Source organism: Lasioglossum baleicum, unplaced genomic scaffold (genome assembly GCF_051020765.1).
Source record: "Lasioglossum baleicum unplaced genomic scaffold, iyLasBale1 scaffold0021, whole genome shotgun sequence".
NCBI classification, from domain to species: Eukaryota; Metazoa; Arthropoda; class Insecta; order Hymenoptera; family Halictidae; genus Lasioglossum; species Lasioglossum baleicum.
The window spans coordinates 2,878,267-2,897,883 of NW_027469081.1; the positions used below are offsets into that span (position 1 = coordinate 2,878,267).

At 41.7% G+C, this 19,617-nt stretch overlaps 1 protein-coding gene and 1 long non-coding RNA gene across 3 annotated transcripts in view; both read right to left on the reverse strand.

The window, feature by feature from the left end:
* Positions 1-19,617, reverse strand: part of LOC143219109 (uncharacterized) — a 170,701-nt gene that overhangs the window by 116,326 nt on the left and 34,758 nt on the right. The window lies entirely within an intron of this gene.
* LOC143219117 (uncharacterized) overlaps positions 1-19,617 on the reverse strand; it is a 45,835-nt gene continuing 26,218 nt past the window's right edge. Inside the window, exon 2 of the long non-coding RNA XR_013011243.1 lies at positions 1-19,617. This exon is cut by the window's right edge and continues 8,714 nt beyond it. This is a non-coding gene — a long non-coding RNA (uncharacterized LOC143219117).

Consider the following 19,617-nt stretch of genomic DNA (forward strand, 5'->3'; position numbering starts at 1 on the left):
GACAAAAACTCTCTCTCTCTCTCTCTCTCTCTTCTCTCTCTGATATATTCTATCGAACATTATCTAGGTGATGTCGAGAACAATCATTTGTATATGTTAACTGCGTCATTGAATCCACGATTTAAAACATCAGCTTTTTCTAAAGATGAATCTATCCCTCGAGCACGGGATGCCTTGACTGATATAGCCACTAATTTTATATTAATAATGATAATTCATCTACAACATGTGATAGTTCACAGACGCAGGTGTCCGAAAATCGGCACAATAGCGAATTATCAATTTGGTCATCCTTTGACAATAAAAATGGCAATTACAAATAATACGATAACTATCTGATCCTCTGCTGTGTTAGAAGTGGAAAATGATCTAAAATCACAATATTTAGAACGCAAAGAAGACCCGTTATTATTTTGGCGTGAAAATTCAATCAAGTTCCCCATTTTATCAAAAATTGCACGTGACTATCTTTGCATAACGGCCACTTCTGTACCTTCGGAAAGAGTTTTTTCAAAAGCAGGAAACATCACGGATAAAAAATGAAATAGGATAAAACCAAGTATTGCAAATGAAATATTATTCTTAAATAGTTACGAATTTAATCAAGAAAGTGCTTAAAACCTACTATGCAGTTCTGATTTCCAAGATTCGACTACTACTAGTGAAAGTTTCGATTACTTTCAACATCGAAGTACGTATAAGTATCTTTTCGAAACTTGTAAGTACTCATTCCGAGGTTCGATAACTACTTGTATACAATGAATACTTATCAAGTATAATCATTGAAACTTTTATTGCTTTTAAGTAGTAATCGAAGCCAATGAAATGAAACTTGGTTATTGAACTTGACTCGGATTCGTGAGTACATATTGAACTTGATCCCATCCCTACCAGTCACCGTCTTCTCGGCAGAAGACCATTCGCAACTTCGAAATTAATAGAGATTCCTGTGTAAAAAAAATTCCAAGATACTCCCCCAGGCGCGAGCCAGTATAATTACAAAAACTTTTTCTGGGCAGAGCCTGACGGTTCCCGTGAAAATAATGGCTGAAGTCGGTCTTTTCGGCCTGCTGACCGAGCGTAACCCCTTAAACCCACGGAAACGCAGTACGTCAGGCGGAGCAGCTCGCTAATTTGAATCGGACGTGCTCGCACTCTAATATTTCAGCGAGTGTCAAGAGCAAAACCGGCTGCTCGCAAGACTCTTCAAAAAGCCCAATCCCGTCGCGAACCCTTTACCCCGGTCCCCGGGCTTGTGCCATTCCTTTTTTGGGGCCAGCTAATCCGCCGTTTCACCATGTGCCAACCCCCTGCGGCTCGCCCTGTCCCTGTCCGACCGTATCTGCCAGCGTTGCCACCGTCTACAAAACAAAGACAACCACCTCGCCGCCTATCAAACGGTTACTCGGGGATCCTCTCCGCCGGCGCAAGAAGCGTCACGACACAGACCCTGAGCGGTTCGCCCTCTCGATAATTAACAGACACCCCGGGAGCACACCGCGCTAACCACCAAACAAAAAGGATACCGGAGCCTTTGGCTTCTTTCGCTGCAATCTCGGACCTCTCATCATACTGCTGGGCCACGAATGCCTCGCATAACCACACTGGCCCTCCCTGATCCCTTTCCCTCGAGTTTACTCGATTTTATTTCGACAGGCGCTCTACAAACTTTGATTTCTCTTCGGTAAATTTCGATACAAACCTCTACAAATATTTAGTTTTTGGAAAAGGTGTACATACAGGGTGATTACTCTGTTATTAGCAGTCCGATCGAAAATGTTTTTATCGCATATATAACATGGTTTCAAAAGAACTTACACGTGACTATAGCAAATTTCTGTAAAAAAACCAGTGTTTCGCCAAATTCGCCTTGAAATCCTCTAACAAATAGGCGTAAAAAAGGTATATGTGTATTTGCGAAAAATTGAAGGTGACCTTGAATAATCGTGAGAAAAAAAAGTTGACAAAAATTTGCTACGCCGTTTACAGAGTGTGGTCCACATAAATGTAGCCAATCTCCTTCTCCAAAAAACATATTGTATGTGATCTATTTAAAAATGAATTTGATATTTAACTCTCTAGTTCCAGAAGAAGGAATACGCTTACAGTTGTTGATAAATAAATGTTCAACGTCACCGTATTTATTGTCTACGGGATGATTTTCGTCCATTTTGGCCACAGGTGAGGGTAAGACTTCAATTTCGAGGATTTTATGAATATTTGCGCAACGGACAATCGGCGGTCGCGTTTCCGGGAGGATTGCAATTCCTCGGAGCTTTTCCGGCGTTCCGCGAAAGGTTGGGGCCACGGGGGTTGCATTGTTAAGCAAACTACCGGCACTCGAGCACCGTGTATTACGTGCTCAAACGCTCGAGAAAAAGGTGTGTAAACCCTTTTGAAAAATGGAGCAACGAGCTGAGACAGAGGTTAGAGGGCGTTAAGATCCGTGTCGCCGCTCCTCACACCTTCGCAGTCCCCTCTCGCACCATTCGCGAAGGGCTCGTTCTACTTAACCTTCCGGGTTACACGTCGCCCCTATCGTGCTAGGCTTTCTGCTTACGTCGAGAGTGTCTCGCCTAAACGTCCCTCAAATTCGGCGTAAATCATCTGTGACACTTCCGCGAGAAATTATAATGGGGGATGACACCCTGTTCGGGATGGGAGACGATAAAAATTCAGGGCTTGACAGAATTAATTGCTCGAGAGAATTTTCTTCGTTCTGCCTCCTCGGTGATTCCACGTGAAACGAATAAATATAGCCAGTCGGGAACAGGACTATTATTATCCTTGATAAAGGGAATTCTTCTGTTTTGTGTTCACCAACAAAACATGTGAAAGATGTATGATTTTGTATGATACACAAAACATGTTAATATTACATTTACACCGTCTAGAAAATTTGTTGACAAATTGCACGATTCCTTAATATCGCATAGTCGATTAATCAGATACCGTACGTAATCACCGCGAAAAGAAATTGCTGAATTGAAGTATCGATTAAAGGCTGGAAACAGTTCCGTTAATGAAGAATTGTCCCCAGTTGAAGCGAATTAAAATTCTCTGGACGTGTTCGGCAATCGAGGCGCACAGAACGCTCGCGAGTGTTAATAAGTAGATCCTTTTTTCGCGTTTATCTGGGACACGTGAATATTTCGTCGGATGCTGAAATGAAAATCATGCGTTATTAAGTTGATTGTGCTTTTGATCGTGTCAGTTGATTTTTATTCGATTCGAAAGAGAACCGTTCGCAACGAATCGTACAAGGAAACATTTATCGTAGCAGGAGCTCCGCGGTTGTTTTATTTCCCCATTGTGTTGAACCGTGTCGGGTAAATCGGCGAATTGAAACATCGATCGAGCCGCGAAGACGGTTTTTGTAATGGAGAATCGTTCTCTCGGAGAGGAAGAATGAAATTTTTCTCGGCGCATGCAGGGATTAAGGGCCACGGTACATACGCTCGCTTAATGGACAGAGGAAAGCGGATTTTTTGCCACTCGCAAACCCTTCCGTTCCGCAAATGTATACAGTGCAATCTTGGTAACTAATCACTGTTCCTCCTTTTTCCGCCGCGCCGTTTCGCTTTGCCGCTCGTCTGCTTTCCTTTCTCGATAAATCGAGAACATTCTCATTCCGGATAATTATAAACAGTTGTTTGTACTTTTAAAAATATTAATAAATACCCAGGGAATCTTTGTGCGAATTTAATTTTAATTTTGAAGTGAAACTTCTTTGCTGAGGGGGCTACAATTTTCTAGCTTTACGGAAGTGACGAAAGGGTATAGCCGGATAAGGTAGTCAAAAATGCCCTTGAACCGAATTTTATCGACGATGTGCCATTCGATAGAGCACCAAGAAAAAACATACTGTGCAAAATTTCAACCCTGTATCTCGATCGGGAGGGTAGTTATGGGGTAAAATCGAAAAATCAGTTTTTGGCCTATTTTCCCTAGTTAATGACGTTTAGAAATTCTGAAAAAAATCTGACACATGTCAAGAACCCAAATACATACTTTGCAATCAGTTTCAGATTTTTAAAATGGAAATCCTGCTTGTAAAAAATCAAAAACCTCAAAAAAATCGAAAAAATGCAGATTTCACATGGAAGTTCTCGAGTGTCCACTTTTATATTTTTACAGTACCAGTATATTGTTATAAGTATTGTTCATGAATTTTTTCAGATTTTTCGGTTTGGTGCGCCGTTGTTAAAAAAAATAAAAACCGATTTTTTCGACGTTTTTTCTCCTTCTTTGCGTCGCAAATTTTAATCGTTCATTATTTTTTCTATGATTTTCTATGATTCTATCATTAAAACAATTTGGCTTGTGATAGTTAAAATATGATATAAATATTCTTGATTCAATTTTGTCTAAATCTCTTGCAAATACAGCATCGGGAGTTGTTCCTAATCTTGTCGTCGCTTTATTAGGATTATTTATACCATTTCCAATCTTAATTTACCTCTAAACATTACTAGACTGCAAGAAGTTTCACTTTTGCCGCGCGTGGTTTTCCACGCGTATGTTTTGCAAATAGAATGATTATTTTTATTTCTCCAATTTAAGGATGTTTGGCTCTGTTTAAGCTGGTCCGACCCACACCTGGTGACACGGTTGAATCACGATAATTATGTCAGCACGGGTTATCATGCACCGGTTATCTGAAAGGACAGTCGAATTTCCGAGCAGGCGTATCAACAATCCGGCTCGCCTCTCACGGTAATCCCATCCATCCGAAGTTTCCCCTATGTCCGCAGAAAATTAGCGAAGTTACTGCCCTCCTACCCCCGAACGGATGGATAAAGTTTGTCCGGTGGCGTATGCCGCACTGTACTTTGCACCCCATCAAAATTTCACGAATTCTTGGATCGCGCACTCGCCAGTTTTATGGGGAATAAAATTCCGCGAAATGGTCCGTAAGAACTCTCGACTCGCCGACTTTCTGGCCGGACTTTTGCATTTTGCAAACGCGACTGTGGGGCCGCTTTGCCAGCGGAACTGCCGGTCTCGTGAAAAACTACTCGCTGCCAGCGAATTTCCATTTAACTTAGAACCGCGCGGAAATTATAACGATGCTCGTGACACTTGAACTAAGCGTTCTGAAATTTCTGATTAATTTCCAGCATGACTCTTAGTGGGCGTGAAATAAAACAGAATTGATCTTAAATCGAGGTAACAAAAGCTCGTTGTGAAATCTCGACAAACTTTTATTTTACGCTGCGGAGAATTTCATTAGTGACTTCGTTGCGTTTAAAACTGATCTAAGTAATTACGTCAGTCCGCTGTGATGAACTTCTGAAACTTGTTGGATTCTTTTTCAAATAGTGAAAGGTTCATAAATTCTTCTCAGAATATAAAACACCTTCGGCAACGAAAGCTCAGGTGGCAAATGGTGAAGCTATAAAAACTGATAATACATCAAGCCCAGTCTGACCCGTGACTGGCACGTTCTACTTGCAGGGAGCAAGGTAGAAAACTTTCTGCGTTTTCTAGCATGAACTCCAGTAAAGAAACCAGTCTACAAAATAGTCTGGCTGTGACTGGCATATTCTACTGAATCGCACTTTTCCGAACTAGATATTATCCTCCAAGGATGAGTCCAATTTGACAACATCGTATCGTGGATGTTCCCATCGAGACCACGAACAACTTCCTCGTAACTGCTAATTATCAGGTAACGATAAATCGTCTGATCAAAGGCGAGGCCGAGCCACTGTAGTAAATCCCGAGGAACAATCACACAGTGCGATCATTTGCCCGGTCAAGAGCGAACTCAATCTACCGCAGCGGAGCTTGACGACGAACGATCACATAGTCCGCTCAGTTTCTCGGTCAAGAGGGAGTTCAATCTACTGGAGGCCAGTCCGGAGAACGTACGACTCCGTACTCTCTGCTGGAGCATTATGGCTGACCGGGCGTGAACCTGTTCTACTTAAATCGAGTCGGAGAGGACCAAAGATCGTACTTTCGGCGAGAGATGCGTCCAGGAGAGTTCATTTTCCTGGATCTGTTGGAAAATGGCTGGACAGAGTGTCATCTCGCTGGTAGATCTCCGAGAGGTGCGCGATGGCGGGCCGTGTGTCTCGGATTATTCTTGTCCCTCCCACCACCCCCTGTAGAGTTCTCGAGTACCGTGTAGATGCAAACGTTTGCAACAATACAGGGATCACGGTGTGGAGGTAAATTAACGACCTAGGTCTCGACTGAAGGAGCAGACACAGGCGGATGGAGAGGAAACAGGGGCGGAGGGGAGGTTGGAAGAGAGATGGTGTCACACGACAAAGGGGAGGCAGACCCCTCGAAACTTTCAACCTCGACGAAAGGAACCGGAATGAGAAAAATAGACGTCACCGGGGCTTGCAAGGGGACGGACGAGAGAAGAGAGCCGCCGGGCATTTTGGCTGCTGTCACGTTCTAAGGAATGGAATACGTGATAGCCGACCCTCTTTTCCCCGGCATGAACACCTGAAGACTTACGCACTGCGACGCTTGATATCTTCCGGGGAGACCGTACCAGCCACCTTCTAATCAGTCCTCGTTAAACACTGAATATTAATAATGTACTAAACGTCTGTTCTGCCTCGAACGACCCTGCGATTTTGCGCGACAGCGCTCTTCAGCCGTCGTGTCTCACCATTGGCGGGGTTCTACTACTTGCGTTTTATGTTTTATTTGTGTCTGTACTGCTTGTCTATCTTGCACGGACGTTAATCTTCGATCGTGTCTGACCCTGCACATAATTATTCTACCGTAACGTCGTGTTTGACCATTGGCCGGGTTGTCCTACTTTCATATTTTCTTTGTGTCCATCGTATATGTAGAATAGGTACGTTCTTCTTCTACAGAATTAGTCTACTTTGGTCATGGTCGCACACAAGATGATTAAAATGATGTCACGGAGAATCTAACAAGCACTTTACTTAAGCATTTACGGTAAACCATACAGGATCAAATTGTGGATTTTATATTCGAGAACGTTATAAACCGTGTGTACACTCAGGTGGCGGCGCACCGTTCCCGTGATTCTATATTCAACAAGACTACTCGAGTAAGCGATTTCCCGCGGTCCCAGGGAACGTGTCGCGCGAAATGCGGAATTTTTTCGCGGCTTTGAGCTCGCGCGAAGTAATCGTCAGAGAGATTCGCGTCGACCACGGAACTTTCTCGACCGTAGTCCATTAAGTTACGCTCGTTTCACGGCTGGAGAACTTCGAATCCTACGGCGGGAGGGCGCCTGTTTTTCACCCGACAGCCGCGGAAGACGGAATCTTATCCGCGGGGCAGTGAGTTATATTGGTTATTAAAGTTTCTATTGTTTTCGATTCCGGAAACTGGCGAACCGGGTTCGATTAATCAGTTCCCCCGCCGCTTTCTCACGGAAACTGGCTGCAGCGCAGCAGCGAGCCACTTTCACGCTTCCTTTGCCCGCGAAAATACAAACAAACTTGCCGCAAATTTTCCGTTCGGGAAATCGAATAACCTGTAACGAGCAATTTCACATAAATAAATTTCGTCGAAAGTAGACTCTGAAGAAAGTTCAATTCTGTTCAACGACAATCTAAAAATTGTTACTTATCGACAAGTGCCTGACTTGTCGGCGATTATACTACTGGAACTGAACGTAAGCTCTTCTTATAAATAGTTTACAGGTGCGTAAACTCAACAAACAAAGGGCCTCGTTAATTAGTAAAATTGAAAACACAATTTTCTGCGTTCCAGAAGTAGTCCAATCAACGCAGTAGACCACGCAGGATCGCGAAACTGTAATTCTCAGAAATCAGAGATTGAAATCTCGACGAAAGCAATAATTCCGACAAGAAAAATTCCCGAAGCTTATCGTCCGATTTCAATTTCGCCTAAGCGAGCTCCGCCCTCTTATTTTCTAACTTCCCTGTTCATAATGGCTCTACGATATTACGTGGAGGGCCGTGGGGAGGGGAGGGGAGGGGGGCTGGTTGCACAGAGGAAAAGCGAGTTAGTTTTACGGGCGAGCGACGGATCGGTATCCGGGAAAGTTTTCTCGCATCGAAGACGGGACTCGACGTCGCCCGAAACTCTCTGGTATGGTCCGCGGAAGGAAATCCAAATTGTCGTCGTCGTCAGGGGTGGCAGGGTGTCGGTAGGGGGATGGGAGGATTAAAGCTCAGCTCGGCCGTTTAATTTCCGCCCCAGCAAAACAGCCGGGCCGGGATCTGAGAAGAGGAGGCCGCGGAATCGTTGATGAAGCCTTCCACTCGCAATACGGTGTAACTGAAGTCCGGCTTTTGAATTGCAGATGCTTTTCCGCCCCCTCCCCCTTCCCGGCAAGGGAGACCCGGATAAATCGTAACTATCGGGACGAACGAGGGAATAAAAGAACGCGTTACAGCAACAGGATCTATCGGGGAAGGAACGATCGCACGGATCGCTGAGCAGCCGTCCATCATCAAACGGAGACCCTCGAAAACCGTCGTTATCTATGCATGAGAGCGAAAAAATACAGGATCGATACAGCCGAGATATCACCTTGAGACACAAACTCGACCGACACCGTACCACCGTTTCCAATTCTGTTCGGGGAACGCCTCTACACTTGTACTGCCTTCCACTGTGCTACAAGCTATTTACATGTCGCGACTCTGACGCAACTCGACGAATATTATTAGAGGAGGAACAGTGTAGATCAGCGGTGGCCAACCTTTAACGTATTGTGGCGGCTAACTTCTTACACTCGCCACAACATGGACAGATAGTCAAAGACCTTCTCGCTACTACCTGATCCGTCATCAATCCCTATATATACAGTCCTCAACCGCCTTCCGACATCCCAACCGTCTAAGGCAGGGCCCGCTAGATAGCCTTACTGATGAGTCCTCTAGCGGGCCTAGGACGAAACGCTCCTTCCTTTTTCCACCTCTCTCCCATATTACGATCCCCCGCATTGGTGACCCGACGTAGAACAGAAACGCAAGACGGAGACCGACCGGAGGAAAAACAACGACTACAACCAGGAGCCCAACAACAACATCAAGGAGGATGGAGATTTTACTGCAAACCGGCCGAGAATACGTAATCCCTCCCCTAGTGTGGCGATCCGTCGATCTGTCGCAGACAACCGACCGCAGCAGATCACGACGGACTCACGGAGGATCAGCGACCGAATCCACGTCCTCTTCGAGCGGCCATGCTAGGACAGCAGCATCTACGGCTCGATAGGCACGAGCGCGACTCACTAGCTCGCCATGATGTGTGTTTACAGTTCGAGCTAAAAACGCGCGCTTCTCAAAAACTCGACACGCATCAATCGAGTGGGCAACGACCTGCAAGTAATCCCATCGTCCTCCTCGGATTCTGACTTGGATCATCGTAGAAAAATGGGAACTCCTAAAGATTATCGTTGTTCACTGGCAAGGGTGTAATGTGGCGGCTAACTTCCTACACTCGCCACAACATGGACAGATAGTCAAAGACCTTCTCGCTACTACCTGATCCGTCATCAATCCCTATATATACAGTCCTCAACCGCCTGTCGACATCCCAACCGACTAAGGCAGGGCCCGCTAGATAGCCTTACTGATGAGTCCTCTAGCGGGCCTAGGACGAAACGCTCCTTCCTTTTTCCACCTCTCTTCCATATTTCGATCCCCCACAGTATCATGCGTCAATTTTCTTCGAAGACGAGTTCAGATGCGCCATACAACTCGAGCACTTTTCCCTACCTCCTTACTTGTTCATTCTTGCTGTGAACTCGAGTAACCTGGATGTTATTGGAATTTGGAGAAAATAATAATAATGAATACATTACCACATCGACAACCAAGAAGAATAATTTCCACAGAATCCGTCCGAAACCACGAACGTGTTTGCACCGATTTTCCAGACTTACCTCGCAAGATTCATTTGTAGGATACATCACAGTGTCGCGCGAATTCGCCGAGATTAACATAACAGTTCTCCACTGGCAAAATTACGAGGATGAATAAGATTTTCATAATTGGTCGAACAGAGAGTGTCACCGCCACGAGGACCAAGTTTGCCGTTGTCGAATAAGGTGAAAAGTTTTTCAATTCCACAGCAGCGTGTCGTTAGGGGAATTGAATTGTCCGCGGCCAGTCATACGCGGGAGTGTGAGAGATAGTGGAAACTGTGGGAGCTAACTTGGTAACGGGCCGATTAACAATATACCTCGTGAAACTTAACCGTACGCCAACACTTCATTAGCAAGAGAATACATTTACAATTGGTCAGACTGACGGAAATGGAACGGTACAACTCCAGCTATGTAATTACGTAGCTGGTGCTAGGCTGCATTTAGCCTGGCGCTTATGCCAGGGAAGTCGGATCACGTGTTTTCAGGTGGGCCAACTGTGCGTAATTGAAATCATCCGACGGTGAACGCAGACAGTGTATAATCAGACCGTGTGTTCTCACTTGGAATATTTTCGGGTTGACGAAGGTATGTCTGACTTGTGTGGGCTATACTTTCCAAAATATCCCAAATAAATCAAATAAAAATCCCACACATTTCGCAACGAAACAGTCTGCTCATATATTTCTAAAAATAGGTTCATGGACAATAGAATTGTTCATTGAATTGAATCATAGAATAATCGAGTGCATGACCAGACAGTGGTAATTAGAATAATCTCACCCCTAATCGACCATGAACAAGCATTATATTATTGTCCATGTAATTAAATACAGAAAAAGTAGAATATAGCCTTATGCATGACGAGTGATTTACAATGTGAAGTACTAGAATAATTAAGTACATGACCAGACAGTGGTAATTAGAAATAATCTCACCCCTAATCGAAGATGAACAAGCATTATATTATTGGCCATGTAATTAAATATAGAAAACTAGAATATAGCGTTATGTATGATGAATAATTTACAATGTAGAGTACTGGACTAATCGAGTGCGTGACCAGACAGTGGTAATTAGAATAATCTCACCCCTAATCGAACATGAACAAGCATTATATTATTGGCCATGTAATTAAATATAGAAAACTAGAATATAGCGTTATGTATGATGAATAATTTACAATGTAGAGTACTGGACTAATCGAGTGCGTGACCAGACAGTGGTAATTAGAATAATCTCACCCCTAATCGACCATGAACAAGCATTATATTATTGTCCATGTAATTAAATACAGAAAAAAATAGAATATAGCCTTATGCATGACGAGTGATTTACAATGTGGAGTAATAGAATAATCGAGTGCATGACCAGACAGTGGTAATTAGAATAATCTCACCCCTAATCGACCATGAACAAGCATTATATTATTGGCCATGTAATTAAATACAGAAAAATAGAATATAGCGTTATGTATGACGAATAATTTACAATGTGGAGTACTAAAATAATCAAGTGCATGACCAAACAGTGGTGATTAGAATAATCTCACCCCTAATCGACCATGAACAAGCATTATATTATTGTCCATGTAATTAAATACAGAAAAAGTAGAATATAGCCTTATGCATGACGAGTGATTTACAATGTGAAGTACTAGAATAATTAAGTACATGACCAGACAGTGGTAATTAGAAATAATCTCACCCCTAATCGAAGATGAACAAGCATTATATTATTGGCCATGTAATTAAATATAGAAAACTAGAATATAGCGTTATGTATGATGAATAATTTACAATGTAGAGTACTGGACTAATCGAGTGCGTGACCAGACAGTGGTAATTAGAATAATCTCACCCCTAATAGAACATGAACAAGCATTATATTATTGGCCATGTAATTAAATATAGAAAACTAGAATATAGCGTTATGTATGATGAATAATTTACAATGTAGAGTACTGGACTAATCGAGTGCGTGACCAGACAGTGGTAATTAGAATAATCTCACCCCTAATCGACCATGAACAAGCATTATATTATTGTCCATGTAATTAAATACAGAAAAAAATAGAACATAGCGTTATGTATGATGAATAATTTACAATGTAGAGTACTGGACTAATCGAGTGCGTGACCAGACAGTGGTAATTAGAATAATCTCACCCCTAATCGACCATGAACAAGCATTATATTATTGTCCATGTAATTAAATACAGAAAAAAATAGAATATAGCCTTATGCATGACGAGTGATTTACAATGTGGAGTAATAGAATAATCGAGTGCATGACCAGACAGTGGTAATTAGAATAATCTCACCCCTAATCGACCATGAACAAGCATTATATTATTGGCCATGTAATTAAATACAGAAAAATAGAATATAGCGTTATGTATGACGAATAATTTACAATGTGGAGTACTAAAATAATCAAGTGCATGACCAAACAGTGGTGATTAGAATAATCTCACCCCTAATCGACCATGAACAAGCATTATATTATTGTCCATGTAATTAAATACAGAAAAAGTAGAATATAGCCTTATGCATGACGAGTGATTTACAATGTGGAGTAATAGAATAATCGAGTGCATGACCAGACAGTGGTAATTAGAATAATCTCACCCCTAATCGACCATGAACAAGCATTATATTATTGTCCATGTAATTAAATATAGAAAAATCGCATGACGAGCGGTTCACAAGTATTCTGGTATAGCTGAATAAATGTATAACAGAATGTCCTGTCGCAAATTGCAACCAGCCTGGCCACAAAGCTGCCACTGCTGCTGAATCCACCAAACGTACAGTTTTCAACCGATCGGCTTTTTAACCGTAAAGGTTTCACACGTGTACAAGCGACATTAATTACATCACTTTCGCATTTACCTCTGGAAACACGATTGGCTGGGATCGCTTAATGGTGGGGGCGGAACAGTTGAAAAAGTCCCCCGGGGAAAATATTGTACGTATTCGGAGCCGTGTCTATTTTTTGAATAAACGCGGAGGCAATGAATGGTCGGCAGCCAGGCAGCGTTCTAAAGCCGTTCCTCGCTTTGTACTTTCACGTGCAGGAGTCACAGAGAGAGAGAGAGAGCAACGGGTCGGGCATAATGCGTTCCCCATCGCATTTAATTCGGGTACCGGTCACGGTTGATGCGATAAAGAAGTGCCCCGGATAATTGAGACGACCCGCGTCACACTGCAAATAGTTTCAGCGGTGCATTATCCGCGTGGCCATCGCCGGGGCCCAAGCGCGCGCGTTCATTCAAAACTGTGATCAACAGCGAGCAACGGCTTGTTACCGAACAACCATCGGGGAAACTTTCGGTTGAATCGCTGGGGAACTCTGTCAGCCAACAGAAACGCAGACTTTGCAAAGACCAAACATCGTGCCGGAAGACGTGTCAAGGTTCGAATCGAAATTTTCGTGACGCGGAACAAGCTGGGCAAACTTTTTTCTGTACATCTATGCACAATGTCCGCGAAGTCGGTGAATAGAGAAACGATCGTTAAAAGAGCAAGTCGAACAAATTCTGTTCGAGTTATAATATATCAATGATATTTTTTGTTTTTCGAATTCATTTTTCGAAGTGACATCTTTTAGCTGAAGTAACATGGTTCAAGCACCCTTTTTCTTCAAAGTTATCAAGTTTACCTTCAGTTTTTTATTGGTAAAAACCTACGATTTTTCTCCACCCATCTTTCAGGAGATACCGATACGAATTCGGCATGTATCATAACAAATTTTTTTTATAATAAAAAAGCGATCGCACCGACCAAGCTTCGCGACTCACCCTGTACAGCAATTCCGTAGTTTCTATGCTGATGGAAATTGAATGGAATTATTCCCCGGCAATTTCCCCTGTTTATATTCTCGTCAGTGTCTGACCTACACTGTATGCTTTCACTGGGGCGAAATTATTTAACTAATTATATAATAATTAAGGCATAACCTGTTCCTGCATATAGTTGTACTGTGCGATGATTAACGACCTGGTTCCATTGTGTCGTGTCTAAACGCTGCAAGCTATTGTCCGACCATATATAGTACACTTTCACTGTGGGGCAAATAAGTCAATATTTACGTGGACGCGACACTGACGATTTATTTCGCTGTTTCTACAATGTATTCAGGAATGTATTATCTGTTGCCATACTACCTGGCGACCACGGTGCAGAGAACACAACTTCGAGAACAATATGTGATTATAAACAATACGGCTACCCTGATCTACGATTAGATAATCTCCGCTGATATCCAGTCATGAACGATCTCATTACACTATCTGACACGCGATGCGCGCGATATACTCTTACCGTGGAACTTTATAGGGGGAACAGAGACCATTTTACTGTTATTTATTTATCCGATGCGGTTCTACCGCAGTCTGATCCGACCTGCGGTTATACTCTATTGTACTTTTAATGTGTGACAAAGTTTCGCCCCGCGTTCCTTTATTTTCCAGCAGGAAAATGAGAATATCGATATTCTATCTGAAATAAGTCGAAAAACGATCGGTTGGCTGGCCTGTCTGAATTATCGACGACTATACTACTGGCACTGCAGGCAATCGCATCTGATTGGGTCTGAAATTATGGTATTCTGCTGAAATAGAATAATTATTTAAAAATAGAAAGACGCAAAGCCAATTAACAAAAGTTCTGCCACCCTTCGCGACAAATTTCACAAGCAATTTTTCCGATCGAACAGCCACGAAGATTTTTTCCGTCGCCAGAACGGGGTGAAGTGTACTTTTCTGGCAGTACGATCTCCTCGGTTCCCACAATATGGTATCAATGGCGCAGCGTGGTAGCGCGAGAAGTAAGAGAACGAGAGTGAGTGAAAATGAGAGAAAAAATTCCGGCGTGTTTCTGAGAGGCTGTGTAACGAACTGAAAGCGTCCCCTCGCGACTCGGCACAAAGACTCTAATGACGTGAGCTTGTAAGCTCACCCACGCAAACCAACTGGAAATCACCCTTCGTTCTGGTTCGCGCTGGGATCGTTAGAAGTGGACGCGGCGGCCGCGGTGACCGCTTTCCTTCCCGAAAAAAGCCAAGAAACACGTCACGAGTCGGGGGGCGAGGCGGAGCAGACTCGGAAAACAGCGTCGCGCGTCACAGAGAGAACGCCCCTCGAAAAAAAGTAATACGAGGCACCTACGGTATTCCGAATCTTAATTATACCAAATTGAAAAATTTTTTTGAAATTCCGTATTTACCAGTGTCACTATTGTTTTGAATTTTTCATCGTACTCGGATAAGAAAGATAAGCCTCTTCTGTCCATACAAATGGTGAACCTTCAACTATATGATCTCCGAAAAGTGTTAAGTATGAAGTCATACTAGAGAGAGTGCAGCATAAATTTCTAAGGTTTTGTGCATATAAGATAAACAATCCAATGTCAATCTTCGATCATGATCACTCTAAAATATTAAACATAGTCAACCTGGAAACATTATCTGATCGAAGAATGGTCTCCACGACCAGAGCTTTATTTTTAATTTGATAAATAATAATAGAGAGAGAGAGAGAGGTTGTCCCGCACTTCTGAGGCAAATCAATTTCTACGTACCTGAACGTAGTTTGAGAATGAGAACAGGATTTCAAACAATGAAATCCAAATCCACATATGGAGTAATAAATCCTTTAAATTGCATTATTGCAAGCTCAAACATACTGTATAATAATATTGATTTTTTTCATGGCACGTTACAGGAATTCAAAAGAAAATGACGCAAGATTATTTGTTAATATCGTACCTGTATTTGTTAAGTTTCGCGCTTGCCCCCTTTTATATAAATTTTCTTTTTGTTTTTATCAGTTCTACTGCAAAAAAAACTGTAAATATTTATATAAAAGGACCTCGGTCCGTATATAATAATAATAATAATAATAATTAATCGTCAGTGGTACTTTACCAGAATAAAAGTGTGTATTGGAACTTTAATTGTCATTGTATTATTTTAGCGATCATTCAATCCTTTATGATGTGCTCTCAATACTTTTAGTTTTAAAATATTGTACATATAATTTATCATGGTCAATAATCATAGAATATCCAAGCAACAACATCGTTAAGAATTTAATTGGCCGAAACGATCGAAATATCACGCTGTGCGTCGTCGCGATCGCACTAGTCTGTACACGAAGGCTCGCCGCTCTTTTTTTCGGTGGCTTCGTCAATCATGCGATCTCCGTTAAAAAGCGCTAATATAATGTGCATCGATAACAGACAGCAGTGACGTCAAACCCGCGCCGACCTACATTCCCGGCTCCCTAAGAATATTTCGGGAAAATGGAAATATATGCGAGTGCAAGTTTACACCGCGTCTTAATCATCCCCGGAACATGGAAGTTCCGCGTGCGTTCGCGAAAACGTCTGATTAATTGACGACCTTCCTAGGACTACGGCCCTGGAAAAAGTTTCGGCGAACTCGGAAGACCGCTCTGGAATTAAGAAAGTGTCCACGCTGTGAATAACACGGTTGATTACGCTTTACACAGCTCGTGGAAGCCGTTCGTCTTTGTGGCCGGTCACGGACGGGAATATTCTACTCAGAGAACTGAATGTTGCTGCTAAACATTTACGAACCTTGTCGAACTCGAACATACACTACCGGCCAAAAGTTCGGAATCACTTGGTGATTTTTATGAAAGTCAAATATTATCTAACTAGTTGAATAATATTTCTAAACAGATTTCAGCATTTTCTTATGTCCATAATGTTCTTGTATACTTCTTGCAACTACTGCAAGAATCATGGAAAAATAGCAAATTAGAAGCATTCGAAAAACTAATTGCCAGGATGCCCTGAATACGTCAGGCTGTTATTAAAAATAAAGTCGGTTTTATTTAATGAAAGAGCAAATTGATGAAAAATAATACAAAATGTAAAACATACTGCTCGTTCAGTTCTTCTTGTAAACCTCCTGTTCCTCTGAATTTACGCCGTGATTCGAAAGTTTTGGCCGGTAGCGTGTGTCACGTTTAATTGATTGAATCATAAACTTTTATCCTTGACCTGAATTTTTACCGATTTCTGCACGTAGGTGCATTTAACGAAAATGTCCGACGTAATGGTGAAGAATTGCGCTTATTTATGGTTCTCCGTGAACAGTTGCAGCCCGGTTTGTCCGGGTCGGATGGACAGGAAACGTCAATGTAAATTACGGATGGGAGAATGAGCTTGAAAAAGATTTATCTCTATTCTACGGTGACGGGTCCCATAAAACATTTTGACAAGTGTGCAGTCGCCCGTAGATAAATCCACGAGGATTTTTAATTCATGGTTGCCGGTCCCGGTTACAGGATGGTAAAGAATGCCGAGGGAAAGACGGTGCACAGAGAAAATTGAGTTTCCTCGGAGAGCGAATAGCTCCCGGGCGAAGATCGGTCTCTCGAGCGACTGAGGAAAGTCGATTATTGGCCTTCCTGTCGTGGTTTCAGTGACTTGAAGTGTTCATTATTTCAGCTGCGAGCGACAAAAGTGAAATACCATCGAGAGGACACTCAATTTTTCAAATAAGATTTACAGAACCGCGTCCTTACTTCTCTCTCCGGGATGATCTCCCTTTAATCTGTTGTTCGGGACAGAGAAGTATTCGGTTATAATTGGGGTTATCTGTTCCGTTTGACGCCATACAGGCTTGCTCCGCTAGCATTATCTACGGATAGCTTGAGTCTATAATGGTGAAATCTGATTACCCATTGATCTATTCTACTTGCGGTGCGTCCGACTACAGCTAATCCCATTCTACTGGTAAGTGGACAACTATCACGTGATATCTGGCCAGGCGCTAATGGCTCTGCGTGTCTGTCTATGACGAAGCTATTTTACTGAATAATTCTCGTACACAAAGCTAACAACCCTGCCACCTGTATGATTAAAGCTAAATATACTTTGCTCGCGATTGTCGGACCACGTACGGAGAGTGCTACCCCACCGTGTAACGATTAAACAGATGAAGTTTGCTCCATTGACTTTACAACTATTAGCAGAGAGCTACCCTGCTGGAACTTTAATCAATCCCTGCCAGTTATTACCGTGTATTCTTTGCATAAAACACTCCGTAACATTTCCTATTAACGATATCAATTCGAAAGCAAATCTCTATTCGAATTAACTTGTGCTCCAGGTAGAATGAGAAATGATCGAGGTACTTCGCTCCATGGTTAATTAGTAGACTGCGGATTTGATGCATTTATGACAAAAATACAAACGTACAATTTAAAGCAGTGGACACGTTAAAAAAGTATTTCAGGACATCAATGTCTTAGTTTCAGCTTAATAGGGTAATTAACGCCTCGTATCACCGGCTATTATTTCGTAATTGAATGTGGAAGTAAGACAATCTAAATAAACTTTATTTAATACTATATACATAATGAATTAATATTCTCTTTTTAGTAGGATAAACTGTATAGTAATCACTAGACTACGGATTTTATGCACATTTATGACAAAAATACAAACGTACAATTTAAAGCAGTGGACATATTAAAAATATTTCATGACATATCGGTGTATTAGTTTCAGGTTAATAAGACAATTAAAAGAAGGAAGAATTTTTTGTTTGGTTCCTTTGGCTTGTAATCGATGCAGACAATTTTTATTTTGCACAAAGATCCGCAGTCTAGTAATCACCGAATGAACAAAGGTTTTCAAATATTCTATTTTGCCCTGGGTTTGACCAATTCACATTGATAATGCAAGTGCAAACGCGAATTAACTCGTGATCGGTCAACAACGTTCGAGCATGAAAACACGAGTTAACTCGTGACTAGAGATGGCGTTCAAAATCACTCACGGTGATTTATCACAGTGATCGCAAAATCACGATCACGATTGTGATTTTAACTTTTTTACCTCGAGTCATAGTACTTCTTCATGTTTGAGTTAAAAAATGGAATTATTTATGTAATCAGTAGAAAGGTATAGACAATTTCTTATTTAAATACCAATACCAGACAATATATACGTTACTTAATATGATAATTCGATTATTTCGCGATCACGACTTTGATCCTAACCCTAACTTTTTTATATAACCCTAAATATATTTACTAATTTTTTATATTTCTGTTTCAATTTAAACTGTACTATATTTGTGTTAAATTTTTATACATTTGTATATCTTTTATATATACAATATACCACGCAATGTAAAACATTCCTTAAAGTTTAAAGTTTGAACAAATTTTAAAACTGAACTTTCTTTTACAATTCACAGTCATTAGTTATTACTAATTATTAATTTATTCAATATTCTTCATTGTTTAATATACTTTTTGCCTTTATCCGATATAACCAGATATAACTTATATTTTTGTTTTTATTTTTTGTTATGTAAAATGTCCCGAGAACATAGACTTCTATATAGATCGACCAAGAACAGTTATGTTCCTATGCTCTCCACCAATCAGTAGCGATCACGAAAAATCACGAATCACTGTGAAAAAAACACCGTGATTTAGAACGAACGTGATCGAATCACAAGTGATTCGGAATGAGCAGTTCATCCCATCTCTACTCGTGACCGATCAACAATGTGTTAGACGAAGAGTGGAACGTTCATTCGACTCCTTTGTCCTGCAATTTAAAGCGAACATTTTTTATTTTGCATAAAGATCCGCAGTCTGCTAATTAGTTTAAGAGTTATGATTTTCCTCGGAACACAGTGTGTCGGAAAACCTGGTTCCGATCGCGGAAGCGACGCTGTCGGCGACAAGGCGGAAGTCTCGCGCCGAGAAACGGAACGTCGGT